This window comes from Erithacus rubecula, assembly GCF_903797595.1.
Source record: "Erithacus rubecula genome assembly, chromosome: 9".
Taxonomy (NCBI): domain Eukaryota; kingdom Metazoa; phylum Chordata; class Aves; order Passeriformes; family Muscicapidae; genus Erithacus; species Erithacus rubecula.
Genome location: NC_136660.1, coordinates 24,095,987 through 24,108,551, shown reverse-complemented (window position 1 = coordinate 24,108,551; position 12,565 = coordinate 24,095,987). Strand labels below are relative to the sequence as shown.

At 42.0% G+C, this 12,565-nt stretch overlaps 1 protein-coding gene across 1 annotated transcript in view; it reads right to left on the bottom strand.

Moving 5' to 3' along the window:
• Positions 1–12,565, bottom strand: part of SORCS3 (sortilin related VPS10 domain containing receptor 3) — a 263,888-nt gene that overhangs the window by 138,340 nt on the left and 112,983 nt on the right. The gene's annotated exons all lie outside the window — the stretch shown is intronic.

Genomic DNA, 12,565 nt, shown 5'->3' with positions numbered 1-12,565 from the left:
CAAACACAACCCTCAGCAGTGGACAAGGAAAGGTCCTCATAAAAAACCTACCTGGACATATCTACAGCTTTATTAGGGTGAGTACCCATGGCCACTGCCCTCCTCTCTGATCACACTTTTTACTGAACAGATGATCAGAGGACATGCAGCAATTCAGTGCCTTTCCCAGTACCAAGCTCCAGTAATCTGCTTTCCTAAGTCCAACAAGCCTCCAGAATTTGCAGCTTTATGGTACTGCTTGAGACCAATCCTCTGCTCCTTTTTTCTCTGGCAGAGAAGTGGCCCAAGCAACTTCTGGCATCACAATGCATAGTGCAACTCAGGGGGCTGGGAAAACTGAGCAGTGCCACAGTGTGCACCCAGCTCTGCTGCTTTGCTTGCTGCTCCTGCAGTCCAGAGTGACACCAAAAGGGCCAAGCTACAAAACCAGCCAGCTGGTTTCAGGCTTCCAAGCAGCAGGAATCATGAAGTCAAAAAGCTTGCTTGGTTACTGGTGTGGCTCCAACACATTTCCTTCAGTGCATCCTTCAAGGACAACTCCTAAACACTTTGTAAAGTCCTTCTTTCCTTAAATGGATAGAACCAGCCTTTCTCCTTTGAACAGTCACCAGCCTGGGTGCTTCAAGTCTCAAACATCTTCCTTATGTTTTGGTTAACACTTTAATACAAAACCAGAGCTAATATTAGCTCCATTTGCACTTACCACTCTTCTGTACTAATGCACAGTAGTATCACCTGCTGGGCTTCACAGAGATACCCCAAACAATATGACAATAATGTACTGTGTTTTCATAGAATTTTCCCACCCAAAGTATCTGAAGCTCGTCTCACTAGGAATCAATATAAAACACACTAACAACAACAAAAATATAGCAGCCTTTTCTCTCCAGCCAATCTTGAAACTGAAGCAGCTTTATTAACAAAACTGAATAATCCAGGACAATTAATTCCAGTACATGACGCCTCCTACAGAAGCAAATTTAACAAGTCAGGAATCCTCAGGTAACACTAAGCTCTAAGCAGAGGATAACAGAGGGCAAGCAGAGGCACTTCCTTGATCTCACCCTTCCAACTGCACTGCAGCTCTGAGCAAACCACTTCTGTGACTACACATGTACCAGCCACCAGGCAGTGAAAGAGATCACTGGTTTCAATCAGCATTAAAAGAGAATACAAATAACAGTTTAATATTCTGACAGAGCTACTTTGTGTCTGTTCTCTGAGTAATTTTAAGATCTCCCCAAATGCTTTCGCACTTCTAAAGATGCAGGCTGGTTGCCCTAATGACTCCTTCTCGTTAAACCATTATCACTCATTGCATTTGCCCTTTCAAAGGATAGCTAGAAAGGAAGCAGGATCATTATTTCGTTAGCTTCTCTGAGGCTTTCTTTATTATCATGACAGTCACCACTGGTTTTACAGAAACATCTCAAAGGATATCACAATAATATACTGTATTTCCACAGCACTTTTTCTGGCCAAAAAAATCTAAAGCTTTGTCTTTTGCTAATCCATTCAAACTAGCAAAGTCCCCAAAGCCATACTGGGAAATACTATCTCTCTTCTAGAGATGAAGAAGCTGAAAGCTCGCATAGGTAATGGTTCATTTTCTCAAAAGCAGGCATCTACAATTAGCCATTTCAGCTTCTGCAATCATCCAGCGTAGGGCTCAACTCCACCACCAAATTACCTAATTAGAAAACAAGCATTTAAAAAAAAAGTTGGCTGCTAATTTTAGCTACCTAAGCCTGAACATTTAAAGAGATGTGACCCACAGGTGGAAAAGTTCTGAGTGAGTTTTTAATCTTAACTTCAACCCTTTTCCTTTACTAATTGTTTCTAATTCCAAATTAACTAGCCATACATCCTTACAGTTGTCTGACACTACAAGCAGATAGGATACCATGTTCTCTCCCATTCCCCTGGTCACACTATGATCCCCCTTCCAAGCACATTACTAAAATAGTGGAGAGAAGAAATGTTGTATTTATATCAAAATGACAAGACCATTTCCATGAGCCACACCTGAAAAGCCTGCTTTAACTTTGCTTAGGCCTTTAATGGCAAACTGATCCTGCCTACCTGGTTCTCCTCCGAGTTGCTCCACTGAAGCCATCCCTGGAATCTCATCACCTTGGAAGGCTGCTACTGCCCTCAGTCTCAAGCTGATTTTTGCATATTGCTTCTAACCACACACATGTGTACATAAAAGTGCTTTTAACAATGCTTTCACAAAATGCACCTCAATACACTGTTGGTAGCACAGCAACTCTCACAATACAGGACCAGGAATGTTACAGTGATTCTTCCCCTGGTGAGGCTGCACCTTGAGTGCTGTGTCCAGCTCTGGCCTCTCACTCAAGAAAGTCATTGAGATGCTGGAGTGAGTCCAGAGAAGGGCAACAGAGCTGGTGGAGGGTCTGGAACACAAGTCCAGTGAGGAATGGCTGAGGGAGCTTGGGGTGTTCAGCCTGGAGAAAAGGAAACTCAGGAGTGACCTTATCACTCTCTACAGGTGCCTGAAGGGAGGGTGTAGGGAGCTGGGGGTCAGCCTCTTCTCCCAAGTGACAGGACAAGAGGACATGGCCTCAAGATGTGTCATGGGAAGTTCAGGTTGGACACCAGGAGGAATTCCTCCACAGAAAGGCTGATTAAACATTGGAACAGATGCTGCCTGGGGGGGGTCAGCATCCCTGGAGGTGTTCTAAGAGAGACTGGACAAGATACTCAGTGTCATGGTATAGTTGGCAAGGGGAAGTTGGGCCACAGGCTGGGCTTGATGATCCCAAAGGTCTGTTCCAGCCTGATTCTGTGATGTGGGATGGACTCTGGTCATATATTACAATCCTTTATAAACTCAGTCCATGTGTTTTGTCCCACCTGTCTGTAACAATATGGGTTTGGCCTTGTATCTAAAACCTTGAGGGTTTAGGCTGCATCAGACTTTTGCTCTTCACCAAATTCTGCATATTCCATTTGGAAAAACAAGGTTTATAATGTAGTGCTTTATTGGGATACTGCAAATTCTCCCATAATTATATTCTGTTTTAAACAGTGGGAGAAAAAACTCATCTGCTTGATTCCATTGCCCTCCTGTGACAATGTGTTTAAACCATCACTGCAACATCCCCCAGTCTGGCAAAGCAAGGTGCAAGGGATACACCCAGGCAAAGAAGCTTCTCTATACAAAACTTGGTCATAACTCAGAGCTCCACAAGCCAACAAAATCCATCAAAATTCCTCGAAATCTGAGCCTGAGCTGTTCTGAAAATCCAACCAACTGGCCTGAGCAGCAGACTTCATACTGTGGTAAGACTTGCTCAGTGACAGAGAAATGAAGTAGAGGTATGAAGCAGAGGCAGAAAGAATGCCATAGAGTTCTCCTCTGTGATGCTTCCCATCTCAGGGACTGTCAGACAGAGAATGGCACGTTTGTTTGTTTGAAGTCTCAGCTATTGAGCTAGGAGATAGGCTGTAAAACATGTATCAGTGTCTCAGGAGAAAAAGAGCTGCAAATGCTGGCACTGAATGACTGGGATGAAAAAGTCAACCTCTTCCACCAACCCCCCTGTCAGAGAGTTTCTCCTCTGTGCTGTGACTCTCTCTCTGTGTGGAGAAGCAGCTGTCATTCTTTTTATTTTAGATTTTCAGCCATTTTCTAAGCTTTTTCTAAAGCTGATATATTCATCTCCAGCTCAGTCTCACTATACATACCTGCAGCCCAACACTGAAAACTGTGGAAGCATAGATCTGCTTAAATGAGCAGAATATCCCAACTCTCTGTGCACTTCAGAGAGCAACAGGAACTTGCCACATTAATATTTGCTTCACTTCTCATGGGCCTGCAAACTGCCTGCAGTGTGCTCGTCTCTCCATACCCCCCAAACAACTTCTTGCTTTTACTCATTGGCCAGTTTTCTCCCAGTTTGCCAGAAAAACAAAAATCCAAGAGGAACAAAGTTTCTACAAGTTTCATGAAAATCAAGAGCCAGCAAAAGGAAAGCAATTATGAGAGCTCAGAAAAGTTGCAGCATAAAAGTAAATCCCATAAAACATGAGAGGAGGCACATCTCTCTGGACATCCAGCTGCAGGAAAACATTCAAACACAGCACACATATTAATACACTACAAAGAACCCAACTGCACAACACAGGAACTCAGGCAGCCAGTCTTCCATCACTTGTGAAACATGGTTCCTTCTCTCTCTTCCCCTTCCTCCCCTCAAATTGCCCTCCCTGAGATAAAGACCCTTCTCAAGCTATGACACTGAGAAAAACCCCTCCTGAGTCAGAGTCCACTGAGGCAGACCCACTACTACCACTGCAAGGCTGTCTGTCTGATCTGATCACGCAGATCCTTTTGCTGGAAAAATAAAATAAAATTCAAAACAAAAACTAAACAAAAACAAAAAAAACCCCACCAAAAAATAACCAAAAAAGCCCCCAAAACAAACAAACAAAAAAAACAAACCCAAAAAACTAAACAGACCACACACAATAAACACCTCACAAGTAAAAAAAACCCCAAACAAAACAAAAAACAACAGTCCAAAAAACACAGAAACCAAACAAATTCCATGTTTACCTAGGTCATGGCAAAGGACCTTTTAACCCCACAGCCAGGACACTACTAGTACTGTTATCTGATAACACCAAAAATGATATAAATGAAGGTAACAAATAAAATCTGATTCTTAGTCCTTCCCTTTCTGGAGCTGACACAAGTCTGGATGTGGACATTTTACAACAGAATTATCTACAGAAGCCCTGGGAGCTAAATCTACTCACTAACCAAGGAAATTCCAGTGTGTGTAGTCTGAACTGGCCAGTTAAGAGAACAAAACATTTGCTGAGACCTTGTTTTTACCCAACCATGAGTTTAGTGACTGCAATAAATGCAAAACCAGAATATTTTACAATTGCAAGCAGGAAGAACTGCCTCCCTTTGTCTCCATCCTACTAAAGGAAACTAAGGGCCACAATGAAGTCTGGGGAAGTGAACAGAAATCAAGCAAGCACATGGTGCTCCTTCCTGGTGTAATGTCCCAATAACAGCAATATCACAGACTCCCTAAATTGAAAATGATGTCTTTGCATGCAAGAACCATCAGTGGGCTTTTAGTTCTGTAAATCTGCCTAATCCCACAGAGAAGCTTCTGACAACTCACTATCACATGGTAATAAACACCCCAGCTCTGTGCTGTATGAAGAGAGGCTCCCTTTGGTTTTAACTGCTGCCATTTAACAAGTACAAAACCATGGAGCCCCATGCTGCCAAGGGTGATTTCACTGACTGTTGTCATATTCTCCACACATCTTTTTTTTTTTTTCCCAGTCTCAAGACTCTCTGTTTATTCAGCCACTCCTACCTTGTACAATCTATTCATGCCTCTGATAGTTCTAGTTTTACTAGTCCAATTACATCTTTTGTCATGGATGCCTCAGGGACCAATCTTCCTGCAAAAAACCTCAACTATCCAAGTATATCAGCATAGACCCAGAGCAGTTAATACAATCTAAATAAAACCACTTTCTGCCATCATACACAAGGTTTTACATTGTCAATACTTCTGGAACCATAACTCAACAGTTCTAATAGACTTTCAGGTCCATAAAGTTTCAAAAGTATCTAAAACCAGAGATCCCACTGGGGAAAAAGAAGTGCAAGCAGATCCTAATTCTGGTAATGTCTCTAGAAAAAAAATTTATTCCTTTTATTTGCATGTCTTGTAAACAGCAGAATATCACCTCAATTACTATTATGATCCCAGCACCTTTCCTCCACTCACTTTCTTTTTTGATTAATGGTGATTCCCATCACCAAACATCCAAAATACTTGAAGATCACCTTTGTTGATAAATTTCCATCTACAAAATAGAGGGGAGACTGGCTAGGAAAAATGAGCTGCCATGATGCAGCAGTCTTTGTGATTAGCAGTTCAAAATAAAGGTGAGAAAACTATGAACACTGGCTTCCTCTCTATTTTTTTTTTCTCAGATTCTTCTCTATTTTTAATAGGAAAGATATCCTCTTTTATTTAGTCCATATGAGCCTTTGGGAGGACACTGGATGCCACAGAGGTTTAACAAAAGGATACAGAATATTCCACCTCTGGAATTACAGTCAATGAAATACAGGGGTTGCAAATACCAGTCACATTTCTAGTGGCAGCATTTCATTTGATCACCATCACACAGGGCAGGGGGGCTGTTCACACCAGTCATTTCCTGGCAGAGATAACTGCTCAGATGGGCATGAACAGTTTATGGAGATGCAGTTTTTGTGTATTAACCCTACAGGGATGGTGGGAACTAACTTGAAAGCTGTATGTCTGCATGGTGCTTGCACTTGTCCTGTAGGAACACAGTGATGCTTTAGATAGCCCCAGCAATCACTGACCACCCAGAACATGGCACAGGGTGCCTAAAACAGCATTCATCATCAGAAAACAGGATGTACTTCCTCAGTCCCTGCTCTTTTCTGCAGATACACCTTCAGATACACCATTTCTGTGGAAAAGCAGAAGTGGTTTCAGATCTAAAATATTCTGTAGAACCACCCAAAGAAGTAAACCCTTCTTTTGGGAAGCAAAGAGGGAGGGCAAGAGGATTGCAGGAAATGGGTAGAATGGCAGAAAAAGTGAGGGATGCTTGGTAAAGCAGAACCAGGAGACACCAGATTAAAAAAACAAAAAACAAAAAACCTTGAGCACCAGAGTGGCATTCCCTGCTCTAGGGCATTTAGGAGCACTATACCTCATCCACTGTGGGACACAGATTTGGCTAAAGGCAGCTTTGAAGCTGTCTCAACATTTTGTTTCTACCAAAGAATGGCAAACTCTACTCTGAAGCAGAAATAAACTGATGGATCAGCCAAAACCCAGCCAGACTAATGGATCCTAACACCTGATGGTAGCTAGAGCCTGTACTATAACAGCCTGAAGCAAAGAATCCTTTCAGAGAACCTGGGAACCTGAGCAGAGCAAGCAGGCTGCAGGTGTAGTGGTTACTGAGCTTTGCTTTATACTCTGCTGCTGAACAGTCCACAATAGACAGGAACAAAAGCAAAAAAGGTGGGTGCCTCCTACTGTGAAACTGAAATAACTCTACTCCTCCATTTGTGAGATTCCATCTTCTCTCTACCATGGCCATTTATTTCATCTTAAATTTAACCACCTACAAAACAGGTAGCTCTAGCTCACAAGCCTGTCCACACTACTTTGTACCTATAGACAAAAACTGTAAATTAAGAGGATGCTTTATTCACCCTAAAATAGATGAGGATATATTGCTCTCTTAAGGAGTCTTCCACCCTTCAGTGTTAAAAGGGACCAGAGCAATCAACACACAAGTAGCACAGAGTAAGGTGTATCTCACCATAAATGGGTTAGAAAATTGCATGCACTGAGCTGGCAGTACAAATGAAGGGGGAAGACTTCAGCCATCCTGACCGAGATGAAAAGTTCATGATTTATTACAATGTTCTAGTGCTCTACATTTAAAGTGTTATTATTCTGGACATGTGTGAGAATTACTAGGAGAAGCAGGTGCCAAATGGTATCAGGACTCCACTGAGACACACACAATCTATCACATTACAAAGTGAAGAGAGCAGAGATAAGCAGAGAAGTATAATATGGATTTCCCAACAGTTGTTGGCAGCATAAAGAATATAAACAGAGACCTGATAAAATGCAAAATGGCTTCTGCTCAAAAGCTGGGATAAGCCCTTCCCTTCACTGCATGCTTGTCCATTACACCACTGATGAACTGGCAATCCTTTTGATGCCTGCTGGCAGAAATGGCTGCTCACAGAACCTCATCAGATGAGATGCAGACAGCCCAAAACAGAGCTCAGCCACATTCAATCAGGGGCAATCTGGAGCTTAGAGAGTTTCCTTTCCATGGGCCCCTACTCTTCCTGCTCTGGTCACTTCACCACTGCAAAGTCTATGTAAAAACATTACTTCTTTACGGCTCTGAAGAACTACACTTCATCATTACTCATTTTCCATTTGTACTGTCTAAAAGATCTGACATATTTATCATGTTCTTGATTCTGATGTATTCTAATTTTCCAGAGAGGTGTTTTATGCATCCCTGATAAGGCAGTATATTGATTTGATTCCAAGCACTTGACTGACTCAGCAAAGATGGCCTTATCAACACATATTCAAGAAATTTGGTCTAGAGGACACTTTAATAGCCTCAAAGATAAAAGACAGCTTTGATGACAAAGCCTCATTAATTAATCAGATATTAATTAGATAATTAATTAGAAACAAGGCCCTTCCCAGGCCCTTTTCTACATTTATTACTATAGCTAAAAATGCTTCTCTAATGATTCTCTGAAGTAGCTAATCATTTTAATTTGCAGTATTTTATAGCAAAAGGGAGTGCTTTGAATGTAGGATTTTGTGAAGCACTTCTAGAAGTTCCGTTTAACATCTAAGCTATTCTGTGCATATTTAAACTGGAAAATTTCTCTTAATGTGTCTTGAACGAAATGTCAAGGGGAGACTATGGAACTGCCCCCTCGCTCAACTCTGTACTTTTGTGGTAGATGTGCATGACAAAGAATTCCTTCCAACCACTCAGAGAATAAGCACACTCTGAGTTATACAAACTACCCTGGGAGGAGCTCAGCATACCCTTCTAAAAGAGGGGGGCAGGTGACTCAAATCTCAGTTTCCCAGCTGGGGATGCACATGTGTCCACTCATGCCCCAGGGAAGGTGATTTTGCTTCTGACACTGTCTGCCTGTTTTGGCATCAGTGGTAGGCAGCACTGTGGGGACATTTAGATGAACTTGATTCATCTCTAAAATAACACAAGGCATGTTAATTTTTTCAAACCATCAGCAAATCTTTGCAAAACTGATGCAATTAAAAAAGAGGACAGTGATAAAGATAGTTTAGTCCAGTTCCTTAGACACAGATATTAAAAATTGCAGACAATTCCCAAACCAACTTTTACAGTCAGTCTGCAGTTCCTTCCAGTCCCTACCTCAGCTGACTCCTCTCCCACAAGCCTTATGTCTACCCCTACTTGAGACCCACAAAGGTTACTGTCCCCAGCAGCACACCCACACAATCTGAACATAAATACCACAGAATCCTGCCTGACCTCAGGCAAGGCTCCTCAGCACCAAGTTTCACATTAACTTCGCTTCCCAGGGAAAAAATTACTCTTACTGTTCCAAAAATAAAAAAATATGAAGCTCATGAGATGCAGCCACCTGAGACAGCTGGGGACTGGTAATGAAAGAGCCTGCTAGACTTGGGAACACATCTTTACCACCAGTCACACCATGACTGAGAACTCTAAGTGCCACTCTTCTAGAACCAATAGGACAGCACCATTTCCCCAATTAGTTAAAATCAATATGGCCCTATCACATACAAGTGAATGAGTAATATTAGCACATTTACACAAATTTGCACAATAAAGGTCAGAACCCACTATTTATGTGTATATCTTTAAAGACTAATAACAACTTTAACAAGAGGATGTAATGCATTTTGCAAGTATTTCACAATTTTGCATTTGTGAGAACTCTGCATTTCTGAAAATCTTCAAAGTTTAAACTTGCATATACAAGACAAAGCAATAGTGCAAATTTAGTTTTCTAAAGAAGAGAACAGAATTTGGAGCCATAAAAGAACACGTATCAGGCTAACATTGCTCTCAACAGGTATTTTGTGGTGTTCATATTCCCACCAGAACAGACAGCACAAGTTGTCTTTCAATAGGAGAAATAAATACATAAAACATAAAATCAGCACATTCCTGAATTCTTCAAAACTTATCCATTCCAATTACCATTGAAATACCCATGACAGAATCTGCAAACTCTCCCAGCCTTTTGAAATAACATTTTTGAGCATCACATAGCAGATACATCATAATTCACCAGTCAGAAGGAGCTTCCAGGCCAGATGATACAGCTGACAGTGCTCTTCTGTAGGCTGCACCACTTGCTCTGCAGGGTGACCTGGTTACACAACTGCTCCCCAGGCAAGAAGCTAGGGTTGTTCTGAGTGCTCCCAAATGACTCTGGTCCTTTCTCATCCAGTCAGTCAGATTATGACACTATATTCTCTCCAAGTTCTTCAGAGTGAAGAATTTTGGTTGAGAAGTACAGGGATTTAAGTGCAAAAATGAAAGACAGCTGTCACCCATTTTCTTGGTTTGTGCAATAGTCAGATCAGGTGCACTACACCTCTCCCAAATTCAGTGCTACACTGCAGGTAAGAATTTCACAGCAGCATTGGCTGAGTGTGAGTATTATTTATTCCCTGAGCATGAGGATGAACACCCTTGACTCCAGTCACATTTTCAAAATGCAGACACGGGGGTCTAAGCTTGCATCAATACAGATTCTGCAAAAAGGTGAGCTTGCAGTTTATCACCCAGTTTAATGAATTACTGTGATCCATAGGGCAGGGGTCCTCCCTTCCCCACCAAGCATTTGCCAGTTGTGGGCAGCTCAGAAAGCACCCAGCTGATCACTCCCACTCTACCAATGCCCTGAGACCTTCACTGCCTAATATCTTTCAAACCACCACGTTGGTTCAGGCATAATTTCACCCCAGAAAAGCCTCCTTCTCCTGACATCTTTGCTCTCAGCCAGCAGAAGCTCATCTAACACAAAACACTTTGCCTTTGGGAGAATAAACCTGTTGGAATCTTTTCAGACAGAAGATCAATAAAGTGGGAGCAGCTTGAAAAGTCAATCAGCATCAGCAAGTCCCCCAGGTGATAGCTGAGTGATTATCTTTTTAACGAAGGAATAGTAAATGGAGAACAAGGAAATGCACATTCCCTTCAAACTCACGAGGGAAGGTATCTGAGGTTGAGACACAAGGACAGGAAAGGAAGCACTGGGAGAGACAAGTCATCTCTCCAGTTTGATGGGTTGACTCAAAAAACAGTCAGAAAGATCCAGCTTAAAATTGTTCAAACTGAGAATTGGCTTCAGCACTACATTGCAGCTATTTCCTCTAGCTGTTAGAGGAGGAATACTTTTGTTTAGAACCCAAAACACAAGGATAAATATCTCTGTCCTTTTACTCCTAAATAGTGTGCTGAGATGGCTCTTAGAGTCTTGACTTTTATCTAAATGAATTTTATGAAGGGCTAAGTACCCTGCATATTATCAATGTAAATGAAAGAAGAAAGCTGTCCATGATCCAAAATCCTTTTCCTAAACACACCATGGATTTACTTTATGTCTTTAGATTTAATCATAGAAAGGCTCAAACACAATCAACCTGCAGACTCAAAGGGTCACTCTGTTGTACTAAAGGCATTGGAAGGTAACTTGGGAGACCTGCAGGGTTTCCTAATGTGCCACAGGTTTCTTGTGTGGTTTTTACACAGGAGGGCACATTTTGCTGCTGTTCCAACCACCTGTGTTGGGGTATAGGTTCATACAGAGGAAGACATTTCAAGCTGTAAACTGAGACCCACACTTTCCTGTCCATGGCAGATAGATTGGGCTGTGTGAGGTCCTGTCCCTGTGCCCTGACAAAGCTCAGAGCCCATCCATATAGTTGCCTATCCAAGCATTCAAGTCTATGACTGCATATTTTGGGCCTTTAGCCATGCTTTCTACTTGAACCTGAGTTCCAGTCTAGCTCAGGGTATCAGCCTAGTAATCAACCAACTGTTATTCATCTTACTGACAGCACTAGCCATGGATCCATGCCTAAAAAACCCAAAAATTTAGACCCAAATTCAATAAATTGTGGAGTATATCTTTAATTGTACTCTAACCAAGGGCACATTTTTTAGTGATTTTATTTAGACCAGGAAAGAAATGGCTTTTTTTTTTCCTTCATTCTATTCAACCTGATACTTCAAAAGCCAGTGACAAAATGAAGCATGCTATTACACTGCTGGAAGGTACCTTTAAGTCCCCCATGGATAATGCCAGCATAAAGAGTTGCCCATCTTTTAGTAAATTGTAATAGCCTGTGATTAATTAGGAAATAGTGGCAACTCATCATTAGCCATTTCCTTATCCCTTTTAGCTGTCTTACCAGAAGGCACGTGGTTTGTTTTAACATCAGCTTTAACATTCTGGAAATGAATCTTCCTGCAGGCTGAATGGGAATGCTCTGATATTAACCTCCCTGCAGTAAACAGGGGTCTAAGCAACCCCCTGCTGCAGAGGCAGTTCTCCACACCTGTCTGTGCACACCTCTGCAGGTTTTACTCTGAGGACAGTGGAGAAAAGGAAAGATAGACACAAGAGAGGGAGATTCACATGTTGCCATGATTTCTAGCATAAGCATTTAGTCATGGCTGATAGATGAGCGAGCAGTGTGTGGACACCCTGAGCATAAGAACATGTAGGAAAAGTGGTTCATCTCTGCAGTTTATTCCAAAGAATCAGGGCAGTGATGAGTGGCCAGTGGCTCAGAACAGAGGAATTTTCCTCCCCCACCTTTGTCCCTTCAAAGGGTCCCTGTGAGGGCATCTGGACAAGAAAGTTGCTGGATTCACACCACTGCCTTGATTGTGCTGCAGATTGCTCATGTTCTAACATTAGGCCCTCAGC